A 26,524-nucleotide genomic window follows, 5' to 3' on the forward strand; every position below is an offset into this window, starting at 1 on the left:
ACTTATCTCTTACCCAAATCATAGCAAATGTTACCACAATCGATGTGGGCGACACTTGACTATTCTTAAGCGTCTTCGTATTTTTCCTGTGTGTGTCAAAAGTAAAGACAACTGGCAGAGAGCGAAAGAGGGTTTCTTGTATAATCATTATTTGTTTTGTGTGTGGCCAGAGCCCGATCTACAGAAGCTGAAAGGAAGCACACGCCAATATGCATAATCCCTTATGTACACCTTGAGTTTGGGACAATGCTGTAGAATTTGATTAGGGATGCAGGACTGTAAGGATATACATACAGACATCGATTGCATCCCAATTGCAAAGGAATTTTGTAGTACCGAAAGGAGATCTTTTAGACACGACGACAGCTGGGCTGACTGTGTGGAGTATGCAGAAATATTTCCATTCTATTTCCAGAATACAGGATTAATTGTAGATGGTTGCAGGCCGGAGGATTTATTTATTTTCCTTTGTGACGTTTAATCCACAGTGAAAGTATCAACCAATTTTCTTGCGTAAATACAATTTTGTAAATAAATATGTGCCTATATAGGTCGAAGGCTTAGATATTTAAATAAACAATTGAAGCTTGCAGAGTTTCGCTCCTCGTTCCCCGATTATACATGCTCTCTTATGTTAAAGAAAACATTTAACTCTACCATTATTTATTGGGCTGTGAATCCCATTTCTGTAGCCATTGTCTACGCGTTAATGTACCAATAACCTTATAAAATCGAGTCAAAATCCTTTCCCTTTTTAATTGTCCTTCAATCCTTAAACGCCGTGTGTCTGAGTCTCCTTACCAAGATTTATAGTTGTTCGATTTTCAATGCCGCATCTCTATTCTTTACGATCAGTTCTCTATTCTTTGAGCTGCTTATCCTTTTTCCTTTCTTGTAGGTGTTTTGATTTATTGGCATTTTTCTGGATGTTGTTCGCAATCTGATAAGTTGTTGTACAGAAAGGAAAAGACAGGGATTCATGGATTTTCTTAACCTAGCAGGTTGGTAGTTTCTATGCTTTCAATGAGTCAGATGGCATTCTTTTTGATAGAATTAGATATCGTGAAATGTATTTTAAAATACTTTTCGTGAGGACGAGTTGTTATATTTTGCTACAACTACACTATGCGCAAAGTTGAGCTATTTTTATTTCGCAAGAGTTCTATCGAAATTGATTTGTAAAGAACGCATAGGCATAGGGCAGCTAACACCACACGCGTCGGGAAGGTGGACTACTTAGAATACAAAGAAAATCCAGCCAGATCACCTTACATTTGGAGACAATTTTGAAAAACCTTTGAGAAACTGCACAGCTAGAGGCAGCTTACCTAATTTATGGTCTTAAGGCTTTGCGCCGTAGATATTTGCAATGAAAACAAGAAATGCAATTGTTGCGGCATATTCTTTTTGAAATTTTAAACTGTACTATGGGCACTCTGTTCCGGGAAGGACACCAAAACCAAGGGTTAGGAGGATTATCCGAAGTTTTGCTAACAAATGAAATTGGTACGGATTTTGCACAGGGCCCACGGAATATGCCGTAACCTGAACTACGGCCAAAATGTACGTCACATATGTATGTATATCAGTTCAAGTTAATACTGCTAGTGAGCAGACTCATTTCTTCATTGCCGTAAAAGTAAATTCAGTCCATTCAAGCCAGCCCATTCTATTTCTATATAAAAAGGACCTAAGACGTGTTAAACCCCAACAATAATAAAACCCCGGACAATAATTTTGAGTGTTCTTAGAGGACCGAGGAAATGGGAGGGAGGCCGGTGCCCGTGCTCATGAAAATTTGTTAGGCAACTTAAGCTATGGCATAAAATTCAGAATCCTCTCATTCTTGGACTATTTTCTACTGTCAGTTCTTATAAAGGACACATGTCTATGTCCTGTCTCCTGTCAGACAGACAAGCTACCGCATAAATTTTTTATTCAAACAGGCACACACACACACACACACACAGCTGACTAGTTATTGTGTTTTATGAGCTGCGACAAAGGAACGCCTTTAGGAGGAGCATGTACAAGGAACTCACACTTGGGCTCAGATGTAGAATAGCCAACGGAGACAGATAAGACAGAAATCAACACGAAGAATATGTGTCAGTATCATGAGCAGGTATACTTTACGAGTTCCAGGAACAAACTGCAGTTTGGGGATTTCCTGTGGCGAGCAAGTGGTTCGAGCTCCGTGCCTTATACATTACATTTAAATTACTTGTGGAACACCGAGAGTGTGTGAGCTGATAAACTATTGGAATAACTTGAACAACAATTAATACGAACAATTGGATCACAAAAGAAAAGCAACCAGCGATCCCTTCCTTTTTTTCGCTTAGAAGGTAAGCAAATTGAAAAGCTTTTGTTGGAAAGCAGAAGTAGATGTTGGTGGAACGTCGTATTGCGTGATCACCCCCATTTATCGTACAACAAAGAAACAACAAACGAATCAAACAGAACAGCAGGCGAAACAAGCAACAAAACCAACGGGCGGCCATCAAAAGCTTTATTTAGGGGTTGTTTTTTAACCCTTCGTTTCCAGCCCAACCAAAATGGCGGTGTGTCCAAATTTTGTGTGATTTTCTACGTTACTCCTGTAAATAAAACAAGAACATTTTAAAACTATACATAGAAAACCCTAAGACTTTATATTTTCAGTCCCTTTAAGTTTTATTTTCTTGAAAAGCCAGTTGTCCCGCCGATAATTGCTTTATTATCAAAGGAACCTGGCTGCCCAGGTAACCCAAAGCCCCTAAAAGAATGCCCAAGAGCTGCCCAGTCCCCCTCCCCCCAGCTTCTTAAAGCTAATAAACTCCAAGCAACATGAAAGCAAATACCACGCACTGGACTCATCCCCACACCCCGAAAATAATCGACAGCAGATAGTACCCAGCAAGCTTACAACAACAACAACAAAAACTTAAATGAAGAAGAAAAATTGTAAAACGAAGGCGTACTTTTCCTTTCATTAAATGGAAAAACGAGCAGTTCTAACGCTCTTGCCCTAACGCGAAAGGACATTCATTGAAAAACAAGTCGAATCCTTGTCCCATCACAACATCGGTTGCCGGTACCGCAGATGAAAGTTAACAAGACATCAAGTAACAGGACGCTGCCTCCGAAGAAGTATAAAGGATATCCTAGCGACGATTCTGCTGGAGGATAAGATGGAGGATGTGGAAAAGCGTAGAATGTCCAGTACACAAAAACAAGACAAGAAAATAAAGCTTAAAATTGTAGCTCTAAATAAAAGGTAGCGGATCAAATCCCAATTTGCTTTTTGGGGTGTGAGATACATAGCGTACACGGCATATGTTGTATCCTGTCGCATGTCCTACGCCTACGGCCAGAGTGTATGGCTGACAATTTTGTTTTCTCGAAAAAAGGACATCCCACGCACTCAAAACTACCTACAGCTTGAGTCACACATCTGCTGTACTCTCGCACCGCTCCGTTTTCATTTTGCTCCCCTTTCGACAAATTGTTATTCCCTCTCGAGCTGCAGCCCAAATTCATTAAAAACGAGGGGAACGTTGTGAGTTGCTGCGGACACCGCTACTCTACAGTTATACCCGATACTAAGTCAGTATGGCTCTCCTCCGGCAGACGCTGCTAATATTAAACGACACGACAAAGAGTGCGTGCGAGAGAGACAGAAAATCAGTCTGAGCGTGACGTCGGGCGCTGCGTAGCCAGTGCAAATTGATTTGTTCCTTTTCGCTATAAAAATTATATGATCTGGTCCAGATTCAGCAATCTGATAGATATGGTCGTTATCTATGATTCTGCGTTTTTAGTTTTCTTGAATCTGCAATATTGTGGATGCAACAGATTTTCGTCTTTTGTGTGGGCGGAAGAGGGTGGGGCGAAATCTTGAGATATACGTTTTATAGTGAGATCTAACAGGAGTGCGGATACTAAATTTGGTTACTCTAGCGTTAATAGTCTCTGAGATTTGTGTATGCCCCAGATTTTCGTCCTTTGCGGGGGCGGAAGGGGGTGTGGCGAAATTTTGACACAAAATGGTCAACGTCCGATATCACAGGAGTGTGGATACCAAATTTGGTTGCTCTAGCTCTTATGAGTTCTGAGATCCTTGAACTTATATTTTGCAATTGGCAAAACCGACCATGAAACCTGTGTGTTAGAGAGAAACAGAGCGAGAAAGAATGAAATTGTTTTCTTGATTCTGGCAATAATAATTATACGATCTGATTCAGATTTTGCACTCTAGAAGATATAGTCATCTTCTACGATTCTGCGTTTTTAGTTTTCTCGTATCGTCGAAATTGTGGATGCCACCGATTTTCGCCCTTTGTGGGGGCGGAAGTGGGCGGGGCGAAGTTTTGAAATATTTTTGTAGCAGTGACATATCACAGAAGTCTGGATCTAAGACATCGTTGCTCTAGCTCTTATAGTCTTTGAGCACTAGGCGCTGAAGGGGACGGACGGACGGACGGACGGCCGGACGGACAGACGGACAGACGGACGGAAAGACGGACAGACAGACATGGCTCAATCGACTCGGCTATTGATGCTGATCCAGAATATATATACTTTATGGCGTCGGAAACGATTCCTTCTGGACGTTACACACATTCACTTTTACCACAAATCTAATATACCCCAATACTCATTTTGAGTATCGGGTATAAAATGTCTGTGGAGATAATGTTTTTTATCCCCAATCGGCCGACTAATTATTTCGAATTAAACAAAACTCGGCGCAGAAATAAAATTACGATATGTTCTTTAATGCGTGACATCCAAATTGCAAGTGTGGCTTGCCTGCCCTTTACATTGCCGCTCCGATCGCTAAGCGCAGCTTCGCTCGGCCGACGTCGGTAGGCAGACGCAAAGCGGAGATAGCGAAGAGCGAGCTGGCAGAGAGCGTTTAGCAGAGCAAGCAAGCGCAAAGCTTTAACAAACAAATGAGTGACATAGACATACGTAACAAACAAAATAAGCGGCTGAGGGCCAAGAATTAGGTGCTATTTGGCAAGCAGCTAATCGGCTGGGTTCTGCTCCGAACATTCCCCCCCCGTTGGAAGGCAAAGGCTTTCAACAGATCCATCCTGAAGGGGCAGAACCGCTATTTTTCCAACGGCCCTCTTGAAGATGCTTGCTTGGGCGCAGCTGGCGGCTACGCTGGGATGATCGTCGAACGCAGCAATCGGCGCTTCTTTACGAAGGCGGCTTGTCGTGATTACGTCTTGATCATCGGGAACCTCTGTAATTGTATAGAATGGCAGGAAATTTGGCAATGTAGAAATTGTTGAAAGTTGAATTTCATTTAGCGTGGATATGTAGGTTTTTAATATATGGAAAAGTTCGCGCTGCAGTTCCTGATTCTCCGATCGCAGTTTTTCCAATTGCACATGGCACTCGAGCAGCTGCTTCCTGCATTGCTGCTCTAAGTTTTGGTACTCCAGCGTTGTGGGTCGAAAATCGTCAATAGAGATGCACGAGGAATTTTCAAAAGCGGCTAAAGCTGCACGCTTATTCTCCGAGCTATCAATGCTTCCTGATACTATCCAACCAAGTTTTGTCTCCTGCAATGTTGGCAATTGGGCTGATAGTCGAATCTGTCCGACGCACATTAAATCGAAGAACAAACCAGAACCTATCAACAGATCGATACGTTGGGGCTTGGAGAAATTAGGATCAGCTAGTTTTAGATTATTCGGCATTGGCCAATCCTTTGCGTCTACGCCGAAGTTAGGCTGCATTTCCGTAATTGAGTTGGTGACAATTGCAGCGAAGGAAGCTCGATAGCTTGCGTCCTGGGATTGTACAACTATATGTACAGACTTGCTCGAAGGTAGAATGGAATCTCCGATTCCAGAGATGTGAACATAAGACGAGCGATGATCCAACTGCAACTGTTCAGCAAGTCTAGATTTTACAAAGTTTGCCTGTGATGCAGAATCCAAAATGGCACGACATGGGATAAGTGCTCCATAACGATCTGTTACATGGACGAGGGCAGTAGGTAGCAACACGTTCTGGCTAGGCTGAGATTTCTGGATCGAGGGGGAGGGCTGGAACACCCGCTTGCTAGAAGCACAGTCGCGGCCTCTTGCTGGATCGATTCCTTGGCCGGTGAAGAGGAAGATGAAGCACCAGTTCCCGATGGAATGTGGAGTAGCGTGTGATGTTTGGCCTGGCAATGCCTGCAAAGTCCTGACCTGCACCTCTGCAATTCATGGCCTTTGTTGAGGCAGTTCAAACACAAGCGGCTCTTCTTTGCTTCTTTGTATCGTTCAAACGCAGAGAGATTCAGGAATGCCTGACATCTAGATATGTAATGCTCGGAGGAATTGCAATGGTTACATATGGGGTTAGGATGGTCGTTACTGGAGGTGATAAGGGTGACAGGTTTGTCTTCTCCCACCTGTTGACTAGGACTTGTTGCCATGGCTGATCCCAAATTCTCCAGCATCCGACATCTCGCTTCCAGAAATGAGGCCATGCTTGACCACCGAGGCAATCCTGACGTCGGCAAGTTCTCTTCCCATTTCTCCTTTGTTTTGTGGTCCAGTTTCGTGCCTATGATGAAGATCAGCAACCCATCGGATATCTCCTGCGGGGTCGCCAAGGTCTGAAGTGCACGCAAGTGCGAATTGATTTTGTCGCTGAGCGCGCGCAAGCCGATAGCCGAGCCCTTCTCCACCCCTTGCAGCCCGAAAATAGCCTTGACGTGTGCCTGAAAATGTAACAGTTTATTATCGAATCGCAACATTAGTAAATTCAACGCCTTGTCGTAATTCTCCTCAGAAAGTTCCAAGGAACGAATCGTATCCAGCGCAGCACCATCTAGACATCCACGAAGATATTGAAATTTTTCGATGATTGGTATACGATGGTATTTGTGCACCATTGTCGAGAACATCGAGTGGAATTCTGGCCAATCCATGTAGTTCCCACCGAATCGCGGAAGCTGCAACTCGGGCATTCGAGAACGGCCTATACTATTATAGGCGAACAACGACGAGAGTATGCCGAGCCGTTGAATTGGCAACATTTACCGTGCGAGCAGCCATCAACTCCCGCGACAGCCTGGACCTAACCTTGACATAAACATTCGAAAAGTCCAGCCGGGCATCATGGGCTAACTGCAGGAAATCCAGCCTTTCAAGGCTCGTTTGAGCGGCATCGAAATCCGCATTCATTCGCTCGATTTGCTCTAAGCGAGCTTGAAGTTATGCCTCATCTAACTCGGCAAGCTCTTCCTTGGTAAGAAAGCGATCCATGGCCTTTAGTTGGCGCGCGATGGACTCGGCCTTGTGCTTGTAGAAATCTACATCACTCGGCATTGCTGCGTTCGCGACATTGGTAGGCTCAGGTGCTGCCATGTTGAGGTTTTAAAAGAGTCACTCAGCACGACCGAAAAAGACACCCTGTATACGTATAAACGTGGGAACCGAAAGCAAAGGGATTACAGCTAATGCCTTTAGCTGTGCTGCTGTGCGAACTGTCCGATTCCGCTTTGTACTCCGCTTGTGTGTATTAGTGAGTTCGCTGCACTGCCTACCGCACTGCACTGACCGAATTGTCGCGACAGAGAAATTAATAGCCAGCAATGCGTGTATGTAGGTGTATGTAAGTGTGTTTTAGCACCGAATTGTGCTTAACCGCCGAAAATTTGCTAGGTCTAACGAATGTCGATCGCGAATGATTATTAATTGACACTGCAACTCAGAGATCACGTCGGGGTCACCAAATTTTATGTGGAGATAATGTTTTTTATCCCGAATCGTCCAACTAATTATTTCGAATTAAACAAAACTCGGCGCAGAAATAAAATTACGAAATGTTCTTTAATGCGTGACATCCAAATTGCAAGTGTGGCTTGCCTGCCCTTTACATTGCCGCTCCGATCGCTAAGCGCAGCTTCGCTCGGCCGACGTCGGTAGGCAGACGCAAAGCGGAGATAGCGAAGAGCGAGCTGGCAGAGAGCGTTTAGCAGAGCAAGCAAGCGCAAAGCTTTAACAAACAAATGAGTGACATAGACATAAGTAACAAACAAAATAAGCGGCTGAGGGCCAAGAATTAGGTGCTATTTGGCAAGCAGCTAATCGGCTGGGTTCTGCTCCGAACAATGTCAACGACTGTAAAAATAAATGTCTCATGTGCAGCGAAAGTCTCAGCCCGCGACTTGAAGAAAAACTCGAGTTAATTTAGCATTTGACTTCCTGTCAGCTTCCCGTGGATGTTCATAGCACATGAATGTGGCTAAAGGTACAAACTATCTAGAGTATTTTCACTGCAGTCTAAAGTAGTTCTTTCTTGGGAAATGTACATATTCTTCTTTAATCTTAGCTTGAGCACACAGCACTGCGGTCTGCCGCCAAAGGGTGATTATTAGAAAGTCAAATTCTAAATTGGACATGCTTCACAATACGATTGGTTATGCTACAAAAATTTGTAATTGAATGTTGTGCATTATGTATTGAAAGGATTCAAAAGGGAATACTGACAACGTTCAGCGAAAAGGCGTGTGGTGCAATCACGCTGTGAGGCGGAAAGCAGCTGCTTAAAATGCTGGTCAGTCTGATTCTGAGTGACCGTAAATTACACAACTGCCAGCAGAAAGAGCAATCCTTTGGCAACACTTTTACGACCCTTGATGCGAATTTTGGCAGTTTCTATGAAACTCGAAGGCCCCTTCTGACAATCTATAATTGTCTTGCATTGTCCTATCGGTTTCCTTGTGCGCAACCTTTTGTGACCACACATAATTTATTATATTTTTAGACCATGGAAACTCACAGTTTGCCTTTCCCACGCAGCCGACGACGCCAGACACGCCAGACCAGACTCGCCATTCAACTTGATGACTGAAGTCTACTACTGTGTCCTTTTCTTTTTGCTATACAACTCCTTACGACCCTATCACTTGTGTGCAGTCTCTTGACTGTGTTTTTTTATTTCAATGTTGCGTGGGTTCGACTTCCACGAACTCTTTGAGCGATAAACAGTTATACCCCCAAAGGACTTCCTCGGAAATATTTCTAAAACTCTTTTTTATAAGGGCTGGAGGAAATCTCTAGTGAAGACCAAACATTAATAATAAGCTAACCTTTGTGTTGTATGAGGATAGTATTGAAATGTTTATAATGTTTAGATGTTACCCAATTCAGACAATATATACGCACAATTTTAGTATTGGGTAAAATTTAGTAAAACGAGTAAATGTCAACCAAATAATATGAACCAAAATAATCCCTTTGTAAGATATGAATATTAGTTTATAAGATTTGAATATTAGTTTAAGATTTACTCATCGATAGTATTATAAGAAATACCAATGTACTCGATATATCGATACTTGTCCTCGACAAGTATCGATATGCCAACACACATTCATTCGAATACGCCGATCAAGAAAGAAGAACATATAATAAAACCGTGCTACTAAAAGTTTACATATCAGGTGTGGGGTTTGCAAAAAAAAAAAAAAAAAAATCTCTGCGATGAACAATGCAGACATAAGAGCGAAAACCAAAAGTGAACTTAGCGACATATTGCGTAGCGACATAACGTATATTTTGATCAAGATGCCAACATACACCAATTACGTACAGCAGTGAAAAAAATCATGGAAGACACGCATGAGCTAGGAAATACGGCGCCAAGCGCAGACGAGACTATGCAGGCAGACATTTTTGCAGTCCCGGTTGAGCGCGAGATAGATAGAGACAACCGTAGTGCACAACACGCAGTAAAAGCGGCGCCAGAAGAATATGGTGAAAATGTGCAGAAGGCTCGAGAAGCATTCATGCCGCGACAAGACAACGCTTGTTCGAAATTGACCATGCGATCAGATGAATACGAAGAAGAATCGCGCCGTTTGCAGCAGTTGGAACAATTGTACGTTTCTCGCAAGCGCTTAGCTGATCTCAAATTAAGCATATTGAAAACGGAGAAAGAGGCTATGGAGTTGGAAACGCCGAGAGATTGCATCGACTTGACACACATTGAGGCGTTGATGCGTCCATTTTCTGGAGATGACGACCAGGCTGTAACCAGTTGGATAAGTAACTTTGAGGACATTATGAATTTCCATGGTGTATCCGAGTCCAAATGCTGGATATTAGCGAAGCGGCTGCTAGGCGGATCGGCGAAGGCGTACATCGACCATGTGGCGCCTTTGACTTGGCAATTGATGCGAGCAGAATTGCTCAACGTCTTTGAGCAGAAAGTGACAGCGTGGGACATTGGAAAGCGACTAGAGGCACGGAAAATTGCAAATAATGAAAGCGCATTGCAATATTTCGTCGCAATGTGCAGCATAGCGTCGCTAGCAGACATGGCCACGAGCGATGTGGTCAAATTCATCGTAGAGGGACTGCAGGACAAGACGGGCATGCAGCATCCATGCTATATTGCAGCACACTCAACGAGTTGCGTGACAAGATGGTCACCTATGATAAGGTCAGAAGAGCTCCTGGCGTCGTAGCAATTCGTAGCGAAGGTATGACAAAGGGAAAACTAAATGTGAGTATGGCAGTTGGGCAGCAGCAAGGTGGTGGCGCAATGCGTTGCTACAACTGTCGGCAATTTGGGCACGTTATGAAGCAATGCAGTCAGCCAAAGAGACCGGATGGGGCATGTTTTAACTGTTGGAGTACCAGCCACCTATATTCGCAGTGCCCGAAACGAAAGATGGCCACTAGGGTAGCTGCAGTTCAAGATGAGGAGCGACCAGGAGAAAAAAACAACGACGATTTAGCGGCTGTCCAGTTAATCACTTTATGACTTCCGTTTGGTGAACAAAGAGGCGTCAGTATTTTTAGTCTATTTGATACAGGTAGCCCTGTAAGTTTTATTCATAAGTGTTTCATACCGAAGTCGGCTATAGTTGAAGCCTATAATGAAGTTAGGAAATACTATGGACTAGGAGGACAACCAATTCCCATATGGGGAAAATTTAAGTGCCATATTGAATTTTGCACAAAGAAATATATCGATTTATTAAACATCGTAGATGATAACATGCTGCCTTTGCCGGTATTGTTGGGACGCGATGCCCTTAAAGTTATTGAAGTAAAATTAGTTCATAAGAAAAATATCAATGCGAAGCAACACACATCATTAAGTTCGTTAAAGCAAAAAGCTATTAGTTTAACCTGCGCGTCTTTATTCACCGAACGTAAAAATAATATGATAAGTTAGATGGTAATCAATCAGAAAGAAGCTAATCAAACGTTCTAATCCATTTAAAAATCAGACACAAGAAAACTCAAGGAATGACAAAATGGCCATCGAGAATATGAATCAAGGCGACGAATTCAGTAACTTTTGTGCGTCGGTAGAGATTGATGAAGAGGAACATATTAACGTAGGTTTCGAATTTGGCCTCACTCTTGCAGAAAAGTGTAGGGAAGTTATTAAGACATACTATTTACACAAAGAATTTGACTTTAAAGCACCACCAAAGTATCAGATGCAGATTCGTGTAACAGAAACAACACCATTTCATTGTACTCCGCGTCGTTTATCCTACCATGAGAGAGAGAAAGTAGCTGAAATAGTAGATGATCTGTTAGAAAAGAAAGTAATCCGTCATAGTGAGTCTCCATATGCTTCCCCGTTGGTCCTAGTAAAAAAAAAAAACAGGAGAACTTCGAATGTGTGTCGATTACCGTGGTCTGAACAACGAATTGTTAAAGATAATTTCCCATTGCCCCTTATTGAGGACTGTCTTGAGTTTTTAGAAAACAAGTGCTGTTTTTCCATTATAGATTTGAAAAGTGGGTATCATCAAATAGGCGTAGAAGAAAAATCAGTTCCGTATACATGGTTTGTGACACCGCAAGGACAGTATGAGTACTTGAGAATGCCCTTTGGGCTAAAAAATGGATCCGCTATTTTTCAGAGATTTATTTCGGAGCTCTTGAGAGACTTTATTAGGAACAAAAGCATTGTAGTGTACATGGATGATATATTAGTAGCGACTAAAACAGTTGAAGAACACATGGATATATTAAAAAGACTATGCATTCGGTTTAGCGAGCAAAATTTAGAGATAAATCTAAAAAAGTGTAGGTTTGTCAATCGAAACATCGATTTCCTGGGGTATAAAGTTAATCAAAACGGAATAGTTCCTAGTGATTCCCATATTGAGGCCTTGAAAAAATACCCAGTCCCTCAAAATGTAAAAGCACTGCACTCATGCTTGGGATTCTTTTCGTATTTTCGACGTTTCATGTTGTCATTCGCGACGACAGCTAAGCCCTTGGTGCAGTTGTTAAAAGAAGGTGGTCCGTTTCCCATGAATAGAGAACAGGTGAAGACGTTTGAAACTCTTAAGAATGCGTTGGCAAATCCTCCGGTATTAGCCATTTTTAGCCCAAATAGAGAAACGGAATTACATACAGACGCAAGTTCATACGGTTATGGCGCAATACTGATGCAAAGACAAGATGATGGGAAGATGCACCCTGTGTCCTATTATTCCGGCAAAACAACAGAAAGAGAATCACGTTATCATAGTTTCGAACTAGAGACATTGGCTATAATTTATGCATTGAGGCGTTTTAGAGAATATTTGGAGCATAGGTCCTTTAAAATAATCACGGATTGTAATTCGTTAGTACAGACGTTAACCAGAAAGTCAATTAGTCCTAAGATAGCACGGTGGTCCCTAGAGTTAGAGAACTATGATTACTCCATTATGCACAGACCTGGGGCCAGTATGGCGCACGTTGATGCGCTGAGCAGACAAGATCAAGTGACGAATATGTTAGAGGATGGTTATAGAGTCAAATACGGTTTAGAAAAGTCTAATTTAGAAAAAGATGAGAGTAGAAAGCAATATACAAGGAATAGTGTAAGTAGAGACAACACTGGTAGTGAGCATAGAGGTACCGTAGAGAACCCTGTGATTAAGTGTAGAGAATTAAATATCAATAGAGAGCGTAGTAGTACCGTACAGAACCCTGCGATTGAGTGTAGAGAATCAAGTGCAGTAGGAAGTAGATTGGGAAATAGCTGGAAGTCTGATGATAGAGAGAACCTTGGTGGTGATTGTAGAGATAACATAGAGAATAGTGAATATAGGGAAGAGGATGGATGGAAGATTGAAATTAGAGATTTGAGCCAATGTAGAGGAAGCGTTAACGATGTGGTGGGGGGAGTAAAGTACATTAGTAGTAGGAATTCAGATAAAGAGAAAAAATGTGTTGAGGATACAGTAGAGAGGGACAAGTTAGAGTTTCAGGAAGAAAGATTACTAAAATCATTGATAGTTGGGGTAGTAGGTGCAACGCCAGAAGATGTTGATTTGATATTGCAAACAGAACAGATGCGAGACAAGGAAGTAGTTAGGATTCGAAAAATGCTAGAGAATGGAATTGAAGTAGATTTTGAAATGATAGATGGTATTGTTTACAAGAGGAGTTGTGAAAACAAACTATGTTTCTATGTACCAATGTGTATGGAAGAGCAGTTGATAAGGCGGTCACACGAAAAACTAGGACATCTGGCCGCAGAGAAGTGCGTGAGTGACCTTTTGAGGACCTACTGGTTTCCGTCAATGAGAAGTAAAGTGGCAAGGTTCATCAGAAACTGTCTACCGTGTATACTACACTCGATGCCTAAAACAATCCATAACAGAACGCTCCATAGTATCCCAAAGTCGTCTGTTCCTTTTCATACCCTACATGTTGATCATTTGGGTCCGTTGCCGAGTATTAGATCTAAGCGAAAACACCTCTGTTCGGAGCAGAACCCAGCCGATTAGCTGCTTGCCAAATAGCACCTAATTCTTGGCCCTCAGCCGCTTATTTTGTTTGTTACTTATGTCTATGTCACTCATTTGTTTGTTAAAGCTTTGCGCTTGCTTGCCCTGCTAAACGCTCTCTGCCAGCTCGCTCTTCGCTATCTCCGCTTTGCGTCTGCCTACCGACGTCGGCCGAGCGAAGCTGCGCTTAGCGATCGGAGCGGCAATGCAAAGGGCAGGCAAGCCACACTTGCAATTTGGATGTCACGCATTAAAGAACATATCGTAATTTTATTTCTGCGCCGAGTTTTATTTAATTCGAAATAATTAGTCGGCCGATTGGGGATAAAAAACATTATCTCCACATAAAATTTGGTGACCCCGACGTGATCTCTGAGTTGCAGTGTCAATTAATAATCATTCGCGATCGACATTTGTTAGCCCTAGCAAATTTTCGGCGGTTAAGCACAATTCGGTGCTAAAACACACTTACATACACCTACATACACGCATTGCTGGCTATTAATTTCTCTGTCGCGACAATTCGGTCAGTGCAGTGCGTTTTGCAGTGCAGCGAACTCACTAATACACACAAGCGGAGTACAAAGCGGAATCGGACAGTTCGCACAGCAGCACAGCTAAAGGCATTAGCTGTAATCCCTTTGCTTTCGGTTCCCACGTTTATACGTATACAGGGTGTCTTTTTCGGTCGTGCTGAGTGACTCTTTTAAAACCTCAACATGGCAGCACCTGAGCCTACCAATGTCGCGAACGCAGCAATGCCGAGTGATGTAGATTTCTACAAGCACAAGGCCGAGTCCATCGCGCGCCAACTAAAGGCCATGGATCGCTTTCTTACCAAGGAAGAGCTTGCCGAGTTAGATGAGGCATAACTTCAAGCTCGCTTAGAGCAAATCGAGCGAATGAATGCGGATTTCGATGCCGCTCAAACGAGCCTTGAAAGGCTGGATTTCCTGCAGTTAGCCCATGATGCCCGGCTGGACTTTTCGAATGTTTATGTCAAGGTTAGGTCCAGGCTGTCGCGGGAGTTGATGGCTGCTCGCACGGTAAATGTTGCCAATTCAACGGCTTGGCATACTCTCGAGGGGAATTCGTCGTTGTTCGACGGCCGTTCTCGAATGCCCGAGTTGCAGCTTCCGCGATTCGGGGGGAACTACATGGATTGGCCAAAATTCCACTCGATGTTCTCGACAATGGTGCACAAAGACCATCGTATACCAATCATCGAAAAATTCCAATATCTTCGTGGATGTCTAGATGGTGCTGCGCTGGATACGATTCGTTCCTTGGAACTTTCTGAGGAGAATTACGACAAGGCGTTGAATTTGCTAATGTTGCGATTCGATAATAAACTGTTACATTTTCAGGCACACGTCAAGGCTATTTTCGGGCTGCAAGGGGTGGAGAAGGGCTCAGCTATCGGCTTGCGCGCGCTCAGCGACAAAATCAATTCGCACTTGCGTGCACTTCAGACCTTGGCGACCCCGCAGGAGATTTCGGATGGGTTGCTGATCTTCATCATAGGCACGAAACTGGACCACAAAATAAAGGAGAAATGGGAAGAGAACTTGCCGACGTCAGGATTGCCTCGGTGGTCAAGCATGGCCTCATTTTTGGAAGCGAGATGTCGGATGCTGGAGAATTTGGGATCAGCCATGGCAACAAGTCCTAGTCAACAGGTGGGAGAAGACAAACCTGTCACCCTTATCACCTCCAGTAACGACCATCCTACCCACAAATAGAGCCATTGCAATTCCTCCGCGCACTCCATATCTAGATGTCAGGCATTCCTGAATCTCTCTGCGTTTCAACGATACAAAGAAGCAAAGAAGAGCCGCTTGTGTTTGAACTGCATCAACAAAGGCCATGAATTGCAGAGGTGCAGGTCAGGACTTTGCAGGCATTGCCAGGCCAAACATCACACGCTACTCCACATTCCATCGGGAACTGGTGCTTCATCTTCCTCTTCACCGGCCGAGGAATCGATCCAGCAAGAGGCCGCGACTGTGCTTCTAGCAAGCGGGTGTTCTAGCCCTCCCCCTCGATCCAGAAATCTCAGCCTAGCCAGAACGTGTTGCTACCTACTGCCCTCGTCCATGTAACAGATCGTTATGGAGCACTTATCCCATGTCGTGCCATTTTAGATTCTGCATCACAGGCAAACTTTGTAACATCTAGACTTGCTGATCAGTTGCAGTTGGATCATCGCTCGTCTTATGTTCACATCTCTGGAATCGGAGATTCCATTCTACCTTCGAGCAAGTCTGTACATATAGTTGTACAATCCCAGGACGCAAGCTATCGAGCTTCCTTCGCTGCAATTGTCACCAACTCAATTACGGAAATGCAGCCTAACTTCGGCGTAGACGCAAAGGATTGGCCAATGCCGAATAATCTAAAACTAGCTGATCCTAATTTCTCCAAGCCCCATCGTATCGATCTGTTGATAGGTTCTGGTTTGTTCTTCGATTTAATGTGCGTCGGACAGATTCGACTATCAGCCCAATTGCCAACATTGCAGGAGACAGAACTTGGTTGGATAGTATCAGGAAGCATTGATAGCTCGGAGAATAAGCGTGCAGCTTTAGCCGCTTTTGAAAATTCCTCGTGCATCTCTATTGACGATTTTCGACCCACAACGCTGGAGTACCAAAACTTAGAGCAGCAATGCAGGAAGCAGCTGCTCGAGTGCCAGGGGCAAGTGGAAAAACTGCGATCGGAGAATCAGGAACTGCAGCGCGAACTTTTCCATATATTAAAAACCTACATATCCACGCTAAATGAAATTCAACTTTCAACAATTTCTACATTGCCAAATTTCCTGCCATTCTATGCAATTACAGAGGTTCCCGATGATCAAGACGTAATCACGACAAGCCGCCTTCGTAAAAAAGCGCCGATTGCTGCGTTCGACGATCATCCCAGCGTAGCCGCCAGCTGCGCCCAAGCAAGCATCTTCAAGAGGGCCGTTGGAAAAATAGCGGTTCTGCCCCTTCAGGATGGATCTGTTGAAAGCCTTTGCCTTCCAACGGGGGGTGAATGTTCGGAGCAGAACCCAGCCGATTAGCTGCTTGCCAAATAGCACCTAATTCTTGGCCCTCAGCCGCTTATTTTGTTTGTTACTTATGTCTATGTCACTCATTTGTTTGTTAAAGCTTTGTGCTTGCTTGCCCTGCTAAACGCTCTCTGCCAGCTCGCTCTTCGCTATCTCTGCTTTGCGTCTGACGTCGTCGGCCGAGCGAAGCTGCGCTTAGCGATCGGAGCGGCAATGCAAAGGGCAGGCAAGCCACACTTGCAATTTGGATGTCACGCATTAAAGAACATATCGTAATTTTATTTCTGCGCCGAGTTTTATTTAATTCGAAATAATTAGTCGGCCGATTGGGGATAAAAAACATTATCTCCACAACCTCCTTGTGGTAATAGATGCATTCACTAAGTTTGTCAAATTGTTCCCGGTTAATAGTACCAGCACGCGGGAAGCGAAGGATGCCTTAAGTAAATATTTTGATTTCTATAGTCGCCCTACTAGGATAATATCAGATCGTGGGACCTGTTTCACCTCGTTAGAGTTCTCTAGTTTTCTGCAGGAGAGAGGGATAGAGCACATTAAGGTAGCTACAGGTGCACCGCAGGCGAATGGCCAAGTGGAGCGGGTGAATCGTGTTCTTACTCCTATGTTAGGAAAACTGTCAGAGCCCCTTGAGCAAGCCGATTGGCATAGGTTGATGAGCAAGGTAGAGCACGCCATTAATAACTCCGTTAACAGCAGTACGAAAAAGACACCTAGCACATTGTTATTTGGAATACCCCAGAAAGGACCCGTTGTAGATGAATTAACCGAATACCTAGAGGAGAAGTTAGCGTCAGAACTTAGAGAGTTGGAAACTATAAGAGAACTAGCAAGTGAGAACATACGGTTGTCGCAGAAAAGAAATGAGAAGATGTATGCCCATAAACATAGAGCCCCATTAAAGTATGAACCTGGTGACTATGTAGCAGTCCGGCATGTGGACACAACACCGGGGATCAATAAGAAGTTCGCACCAAAGTATCGAGGACCGTACAGGATCAATAGAGTATTGGATAATGATCGTTATGAGGTTGTCGACATTGAGGACTGTCAGTTGACGCAAATGCCATTCCGAAGTATACTAGAACCAGCAAGGCTTAAACCCTGGGTAGAGTGTAAGGATAAAACCATGGTCTCATGTTGTTAATCGATGAAATAGTATGTTAAGTAAGACAATACCGAATAAGAAATGTTTAACCAACTGTATGCCTTAGTGTGTAGATCGTGGGCGATCTGTAGTCAGGTTCCCCGAATGTAAGATATGAATATTAGTTTATAAGATTTGAATATTAGTTTAAGATTTACTCATCGATAGTATTATAAGAAATACCAATGTACTCGATATATCGATACTTGTCCTCGACAAGTATCGAATGCCAACACACATTCATTCGAATACGCCGATCAAGAAAGAAGAACATATAATAAAACCGTGCTATTAAAAGTTTACACCTTTATACACAAATTAAATTGAGAACACATGCTGCATACTTCCGCTTTCTGGCGCTCGCGTTTGAGCGCCAATACAGTTTGAATTTGCCGCCAAGCCCAAGGTTGCTTGTGCGCTCTGCAGGGCTGCCAGATGCAAAAAAAATTAATATCATTGCCAGACTGGGAGATTTATATTACTCTTATATTATACTTCTTATACTTATATTATTTCTGTTGCTTGAGCAAAAGTGCCTTGTGCGTCTGCCTACAGTGGCTTCAAATGACAGTAAGTCCTGATGTCACAGGGCACTCCCCGCTGTTCCACGGCTATTCCGTGCATTCCACATTCTTCGCATTTACAGTTAAAGTCGAGCCACAGAGTCTGCAGTTGCGATACCGAATCGACCATCGACGCCCTTTGTGTGGCCCACTTCTCCCTGACTCAGCCCCCAGAAGACGAATTTGATTGAAAAACAATTGAAAAAGGAAGAAGAAGAACAGACCCCGGACGTGGGGTAGGGGTGGAACAGCTGTTCGTCTGGAAAGACCGACAAGACAAGATCGCGTGTGCCGTGGGGAGGGGCCTGCTCCACCTCTGCCAGTACCGGCCCCGCGAGCGCCCTGTGTGGTGCCTGCCGCTTTCCAGCTGTTCTCGCGCCAGGAGCACATTGGACCGCATCTCGACCGAGTACAGCGAGGTGAACACCTTCAAGGATGTGGGCGATGCGCACGCCCTAAACGTGTCGGTGGCGAGGTCACCGTCGTGGATGGCAGCAGTCGTGCTCTTGTGGAAGGAAGCCGCGTTCCCTGGTCCTCGAGACGCGTCGCGGGTACATGTACTTGAACAGAGTCGCCTCGGACTCCATAAGCCGTGCCACGATGGACGGATCCGAGCTGCAACCATGGCCGGGAGCTCATATTCGACCATGAGACGAAACGACTCTGTATGGCAACAAGTGTCAGGTACTGGTTGGCAGCTAGGACTACGTGTACTGGAGCGACTGGAGCACCGGGGAAATTGATCAAGACGGGCCAGAACCGCAGCCTCGCCAAGGCCGTGCTCTGCATCCCCCAAGTTACGACAGACTGCCCGAATGTGTCGCTGTCCTGTCGGTGACCGGGTGGTCCTGGGTGAACTCGCAGAAGCCTCGGAACATTGCCGTGTATGCCATGTAGGCTATCGTGAACGATAACGATAAAACAGACTCTCCACAGAAAGAGAGAGAGAGAGATACCCACCCATTACACGAAGACTCTCGACATTTGCCCCATTTCGAAAGCAAATTGTTTGTGGTTTTATATAGGTATACTAGTAGAACTGTATAGTATAATGAATCTAAAAATCAACCCTCGCGTGCATAGTTCATCATGTATTTGTTGTAACTTTATCTTTTTACAAGTGGTTCCATCTGGCTGCAGATGGAGCGAGCGAATGAGTGGGAGTACAAAAAGAAGATACCATTATAGTTTTTACTCTCTCGAGTGTCTCGCTTTCGCTTTGAACTTGCCACACATTGCTCTTGCCTCGCTCTGCTATTCAGTTTTTATTTCGCAGCTAAGCAAGACGCGTCGGATGAAAATAGTTACATTTTTCACTTATCGAGAGCTCCCCCTCTGACTTTACAAGCATGCCTACTGCAGTTTACAAAGACTTGCACAAAAGAATTTCCTTATCGTTCTTCATGCTGTAAATATTGCACTCTGTCCAATTGATTGAACCACACCCAAAGAAAACACGCTACAAATTAAGCATGAAGCTCTGTTTCAATTACAAGTTAGCCCTCCATTTCAGCAATTTTTTATTTCTGGTAAGTTTTTGTAAGCTGTTTATCAGAAAGTAAAACTAATACATCATTACCAGAGTATGATTTTGTGCAAATAAATTAAACAATGCACCACGCACATTTCACTATTTCTAGTAGTATTCCCTTTAGGGTTTTACATTTTAGCCTGGATTCTATTCAGTTTACCCAACTTCACTCTGTCGGTTTTGTTATGGTTGGCTGACCGGCGGAAATGTAAATTAGCGTGTTCCAAAGAACAGTCCAAACAGATTCTGTTGTAAACTAATAGGGGACCAAAAAGCCCATATTCCATCGTGATCATTTTTATACCCGATACTCAAAATGAGTATTGGGGTATATTAGATTTGTGGTAAAAGTGGATGTGTGTAACGTCCAGAAGGAATCGTTTCCGACCCCATAAAGTATATATATTCTTGATCAGCATCAATAGCCGAGTCGATTGAGCCATATCCGTCTGTCCGTCCGTCCGTCTGTCCGTCTGTCCGTCCCCTTTAGCGCCTAGTGCTCAAAGACTATAAGAGCTAGAGAAACGATGTTTTGGATCCAGACTTCTGTGATATGTCACTGCTACAAAATTATTTCAAAACTTCGCCCCGCCCACTTCCGCCCCCACAAAGGACGAAATTCTGTGGCATCCACAATTTTAAAGATATGAGAAAACCAAAAACGTAGAATTGTAGAGAATGACCATGTCTTTATTATCGTGGATCGTATTATTATTATAGACAGCATCAAGAAAACAATTTAATTTTTCTCGCCCTGTCTCTCTCTAACACACACGTAGCATAGGCGGCTTTGCTTAGAGTAAAACATTAGCGCCTAGATCTCAGAGACTACAAAAGCTAGAGCAACCAAATTTGGTATCCACACTCCTAATATATCGGACCGAGACGAGTTTGTTTCAAAATTTCGCCACACCCCCTTCCGCCCCCGCAAAGGACGAAAATCTGGGGATATTCAAAAATCTCAGAGACTATTAAGGCTAGAGTAACCAAATTTGGTATCCGCACTCCTGTTAGATCTTACTATAAAACGTGTATCTCAAAATTTCACCCCACCCCCTTCCGCTCACACAAAAGACGAAAATCTGTTGCATCCACAATATTGCACATTCGAGAAAACTAAAAACGCAGAATCATAGATAATGACCATATCTATCAGATTGCTGAATCTGGATCAGATCAGATCATTTTTATAGCCAATAGGAACAAATCAATTTGCAGTGGCTACGCAGCGCCCGACGTCACGCTCAGACTGATTTTCTGTCTCTCTCGCACGCACTCTTTGTCGTGTCGTTTAATATTAGCGGCGTCTGCCGGAGGAGAGCCATACTGACTAAGTATCGGGTATAACTGTAGAGTTGCGGTGTCCGCAGCAACTCACAACGTTCCCCCTCGTTTTTTTTGCTTTTGTGCATTGATATTGTATTTCTTTTCCCTTATGCCTTTCTTTTCTTTGGGCTCCACATAGGGCTAGCCCTTACGGTTTAAGGGAAAAGAAAAGCAAGACTGAATTAACGGCGCTGCACTGCCGAAAGGGGAGCAAGGTATTTGTATTCGTACTCACTAAGACTTTGCCTACTGGCTCATGGGTATAATTTTGATCTGGGTTTTTATTCCCTCTACTTTTTTTTCACTAAGCCAGGTCGGCCGAGGGCAAGATATTTACGCAAAAAAAAAATTGGGGCAAAAAAAAATGTTCGATATTCCGCTTTAGTTTCGCAGCTTCCCGGCGCCGACGATGCTGCTGATTAGTGTTGGGTAAACATTGCTCATTTTGGTGAACATGTTCACTTGTTCTTTTTTAGTAAGTGAGTCAACTCACTCATATTGCTCACTTGCTCACTTGCTCTCTTAGACTGCTCAGTTACTCACTTGTTCACTTGCTCAGTTGCTGACTTGCTCAGTTGTTCACTATTCATGCACAGTAGTGTTGTGTTGCTCATGAGTGAGTGAACAAAAAAGAGCTGTTCACTTAAGTGAGCAACTGAACATGTTCCTTCCAAGTTGTTCTTTTTTGTTCACTTGTTCTTTGTTGTTCACTTGTTCTTTTTTGTTCACTTGTTCTTTTTTGTTCACTTGTTCTTGTTTGTTCACTTGTTCTTTGTTGTTCACTTGTTCTTTTTTGTTCACTTGTTCTTTTTTGTTCACTTGTTCTTTGTTGTTCACTTGTTCATTTTTACTCACTTGTTCTCTACTCACATTTTGCGCAATTTTGCTCCTCAAAGGGCATTTTGCGATCTGGCAGCTTTGCTCATATTTGCGTTTACTTCACACTTTTTATATTACGAGCAAAGCTGTTTACAATTTTGAAAAATTCACTATGTCGTTTATTCGGAAGTATAGTGAGATTTGGAACCATTTCGAGGAAGTTGGACGCCAGGAAGCCAAGTGCAAGTATTGCAAATCTATTTTGAGTTGCAAATCTCAAAGCAACTTAAGCCGCCATTTAAAGAGCAAGCACCCGTCGTCTATGGAGCACGTTATCCGGCAAAACACCGATGGCCCGATTTTTGTGCAAAGTGCGCAACCAAAAATAACAAGCTTTGCTGAAAGCCTGTACCAGCGAACAAAGCGCAGCAGATTGATCTGCAACTTGTACGGATGATCGCCAAAGGTCATCACGCCTTGCGCTTGGTCGAAGAACCAGAATTTAAAAAATTTATACACGATGTGTCGCACGCCCCAAAATATAAGCTTCCGACGAGGAAAACATTAACCAGCTCCTTGATTCCCAAAATTCGTGACGAGTACACTGGGACGATAATAGAAGAACTACGTGCGGCCACAGCGGTGTGCTTAACTACAGACGGTTGGACATCTATAACCAACGAAAGTTATCTGGCTGTCACAGTACATTTTATCGATGAGGAATCAACGATGCTGACCTCCTATACAATTGCTTGTCAGGCCTTTGAAGCGTCGCACACTGCTGCGAATCTGTGCAGCTTTTTGGAATAAATTGTGACTGAATGGGATCTCAAAAACAAAGTCGCAGCAATAGCATCCGATAATGCACACAACATTGCTCTTGCTATTAGAACCGGCAATTGGAGTCATATACGTTGTTTTGCTCATACCCTAAATCTAATTGTCCAAAAAGCTCTAGATAAAATGAGCAGTGTGCGCAGAAAAGCTAAAGCTATGAGCGAATATTTTCATCGCAGCTCATCAGGCTTAAAAAAGCTTAAAGATATGCAAGCGCTGCTTAAGTTGGCTGACCTCAAACTAACACAGGATGTGCCAACACGTTGGAACTCAACGTACAAAATGTTTGAACGGCTGTCTATCCTGAAGGAGGCAGTCGTGGCAGCTCTGTCAACAAGGACAGATTTAATTTTGTGACCAGAAGACTGGGATGTCATTGCTGGAGTGCTTCCCGTATTAAAGCCATTATATGAAGTTACAGAAGAGATCTCAGCTGAAAAAACGTAACATTGTCAAAAATAATTGCTTTGACTGGATTACTTCAAAGAAAAATGGCTCATATATATCCAACAGTTAAAAATAACCTAGTTGCCGAAGTAATCAATGAAATCATAAACGAGATGGACGGCAGGTTTAACGATTTCGAGGCTAATATTTTGTATGCGAAGAGCACTGTTCTGGATCCCAGGTTCAAAGGACGCGCATTTAAATCTGCGGAGGCCTTTAAAAAGTCAGTAGCGGATATCAACAAAAAAATTGGCTCAAACGATACGGTCACTCCCTGAACCTCCACAAGAAGCTATAAGCAACAAAAAACAAGAAGAGGACACAATATGGGCTGAATTTGATACTGTTGAAATTTGAAGTGTAACCATAATATGATCTGTCTGGCAACGCTAATTAACATAATGTACATGAACAGCGAGAGCCTCTGTTATCTCTCGTCTCTCCTATTCGTATGTAAGTACATATGTACACGTCATCTCTTCAGTTCTGAATAAACCACTTATGAGCACAGACGCGTCGTTCTCTATTTAATACATGACAAAAGGCGCAATTCACAATAGGTTATGGGCCCAGATCACCGAAAGATCGGGCGTGTATTAAAGACAATTAAAAACCGTGGTAGAACTGGAAGTTAATATTTTGTTTGATGCAATTGCAAATAAATCGTGCACCAGTTAGAAAGTGGCGTGTAGCAATTAAAACAAAATGAGTGTGTCTCTGCAAATTGAAAAATTGGGGGAAGACAATTACGATGTGTGGTCTATGTCCATGCGTAGTGTATTGATCACAACGGATTTGTGGACATATGTAAGTGGTAAAACCGAAAGGCCACAGGAGGAAGCAGCAGGAACACAGGAACACTCGGCACAGTGGGACAAGGCTGATCAAAAGGCGTTGGCATGTATTATATTAAATGTAAAAGCAACGCAGTTGATGCACATAAAGTCGTGCACAACGTCGAAGCAGGCGTGGCAAAAATTACGCCATGTACATGTGTCAGTGGGATCAGTGCGAAAGGTACAGTTATACCAAAAACTTTTGCGGCAAAATATGCAAAACGGTGATAACGTGGTACAATATGTAAATTCTTTCGTGGAAATTACTGAAAAGTTAGCCGAGCTAAATATCGACATTCAAGACGAGCTAAAAGTAATAATGTTGTTGTCGAGCTTGCCCAGCGGTTGGGAAAATTTCGTCGTGGCGATAGAAACACGCGACAGTCTGCCGTCGTTCGAAACGGTAAAAGTAAAAATACTTGAAGAAGGAGCACGTAAAGACGAAAGAGACGATCGTGAGCTTGCTGTACAGGCAGTGTACGCACACACACAGACTCAAAGAAACGGTGCGCGTTCGAAGAATTACGGCGCCAGTCGAAAAGACAGCAAACGAGACTGCCAGAAATCCAACAAGCATCGCGAGTTTCGAGGAAAATGCTACAAATGTAAACAAAGCGGGCACCGCGCATCCGAGTGCAAAAGCAACAAAGATAATACGAAAGAGTGCGTAAGGGATGAAAAATCAAACTGTTTAATGCACAGCTGCGTTGTTAAGCAGCGAAAAAATTCTTGGTGTATCGACAGTGGGGCAACATCGCATATGTGTTGTAATAAAAATTTGTTTGAAACCTTTAATAAGAAAAACACAACCATTATGTTGGCTGCAGAAAAGTATATTGAGTCCCTAGGTATTGGAACTGTAAAAATTAAATCAAATGAAACAAATATAGAATTGCGAAACGTGTTGTATGTGCCGGATTTAAAAATGAATTTTTTGTCGGTGAGCAAAGCAGCCGAGTTCGGGAATGTCACTACATTCGGAAATTCAGAAGCTTTAGTGCGAAATAAACATGGACATATAATGTTGCGAGCGGTACAAGAAAACAATTTATACGTGTATGGAGTGGAAAAAACCACTGATGCAGTGCATTTGATATCCGATATATCTCTTGCAAAAAAATGGCATAGCCGCTACGGGCATTTAAATTTTCAAAATTTAAAGAATCTTTGTGAGAAAGAACGTGTAATCGGGATGAAAATTAAAAACGTATCCGTAAACACAAATTGCGACACATGCAATAAGGCTAAAATATGTGCATTGCCGTTCCCACAAAAGGCAGAACGTGTTACGAAAAGTGTTCTCGAATTGATCCATACCGACGTATGCGGACCTATGAATGTTAAATCTCTGGCTGGAAACCGTTATTTTGTTACATTTATAGACGATTAATCGCGAAAAATTCACGTATATTTTATGCGCGCCAAAAATGAAGTTTTTGACAAATTTAAAATGTATAAAAGTTATGTTGAGTGCCAAACCGAAAAAACAATCAAAGCCTTGCGAAGCGATAACGGTACTGAGTACATAAACAATGAATTTACAAATTTTTTAAATGCGTGCGGAATAAAAAGAGAACTAACGGTGCCTTACACACCTCAGCAAAACGGCGTTGCTGAGCGCGCACATCGTACAATCGTTGAAATGGCTAGGAGTATGTTAATTCATGCAAATTTAAAAGAATTTTTGTGGGCTGAAGCCGTTCAAACTGCAGTATATTTGAGAAATAGATGGCCGACCAGAGCGTTAAATGGATGCACCCCCTTCGAGGCTTGGAACAAGCGCAAGCCGTCGATAAACCATCTGAAAATATTTGGTTCACGCGCATTTGCACTGGAAAAAACCAAAAAAGGCAAATTCGTTGCAAAAGGAAAGGAGTACATTTTTGTTGGCTACTCTTTTGCAGCAAAAGCATATCGTTTATATGACCAAGAAAAGCTAATGATAGTGGAACGCCGAGACGTCAAAATTGTGGAGGGTGAGTTCGTCAAGGAAGTAAATGATATTTACGAAAATGGAGATCAGACAGAGGATCTTGCAAAAATCATCATACGCTTTGAGTCAAACGAAGAACCTGTGCAGGTACAAACTGTTGTTGAGCCCGAAGACAAAACGATTAGCAACATTGACAACAGCGATGATGATGAGGAGGAGTACTTCGTAAGTGCAAGCGATCCAGAACAGAGCCGCAGCT

Source organism: Drosophila miranda (genome assembly GCF_003369915.1).
Source record: "Drosophila miranda strain MSH22 chromosome Y unlocalized genomic scaffold, D.miranda_PacBio2.1 Contig_Y2_pilon, whole genome shotgun sequence".
Classification (NCBI taxonomy): Eukaryota; Metazoa; Arthropoda; class Insecta; order Diptera; family Drosophilidae; genus Drosophila; species Drosophila miranda.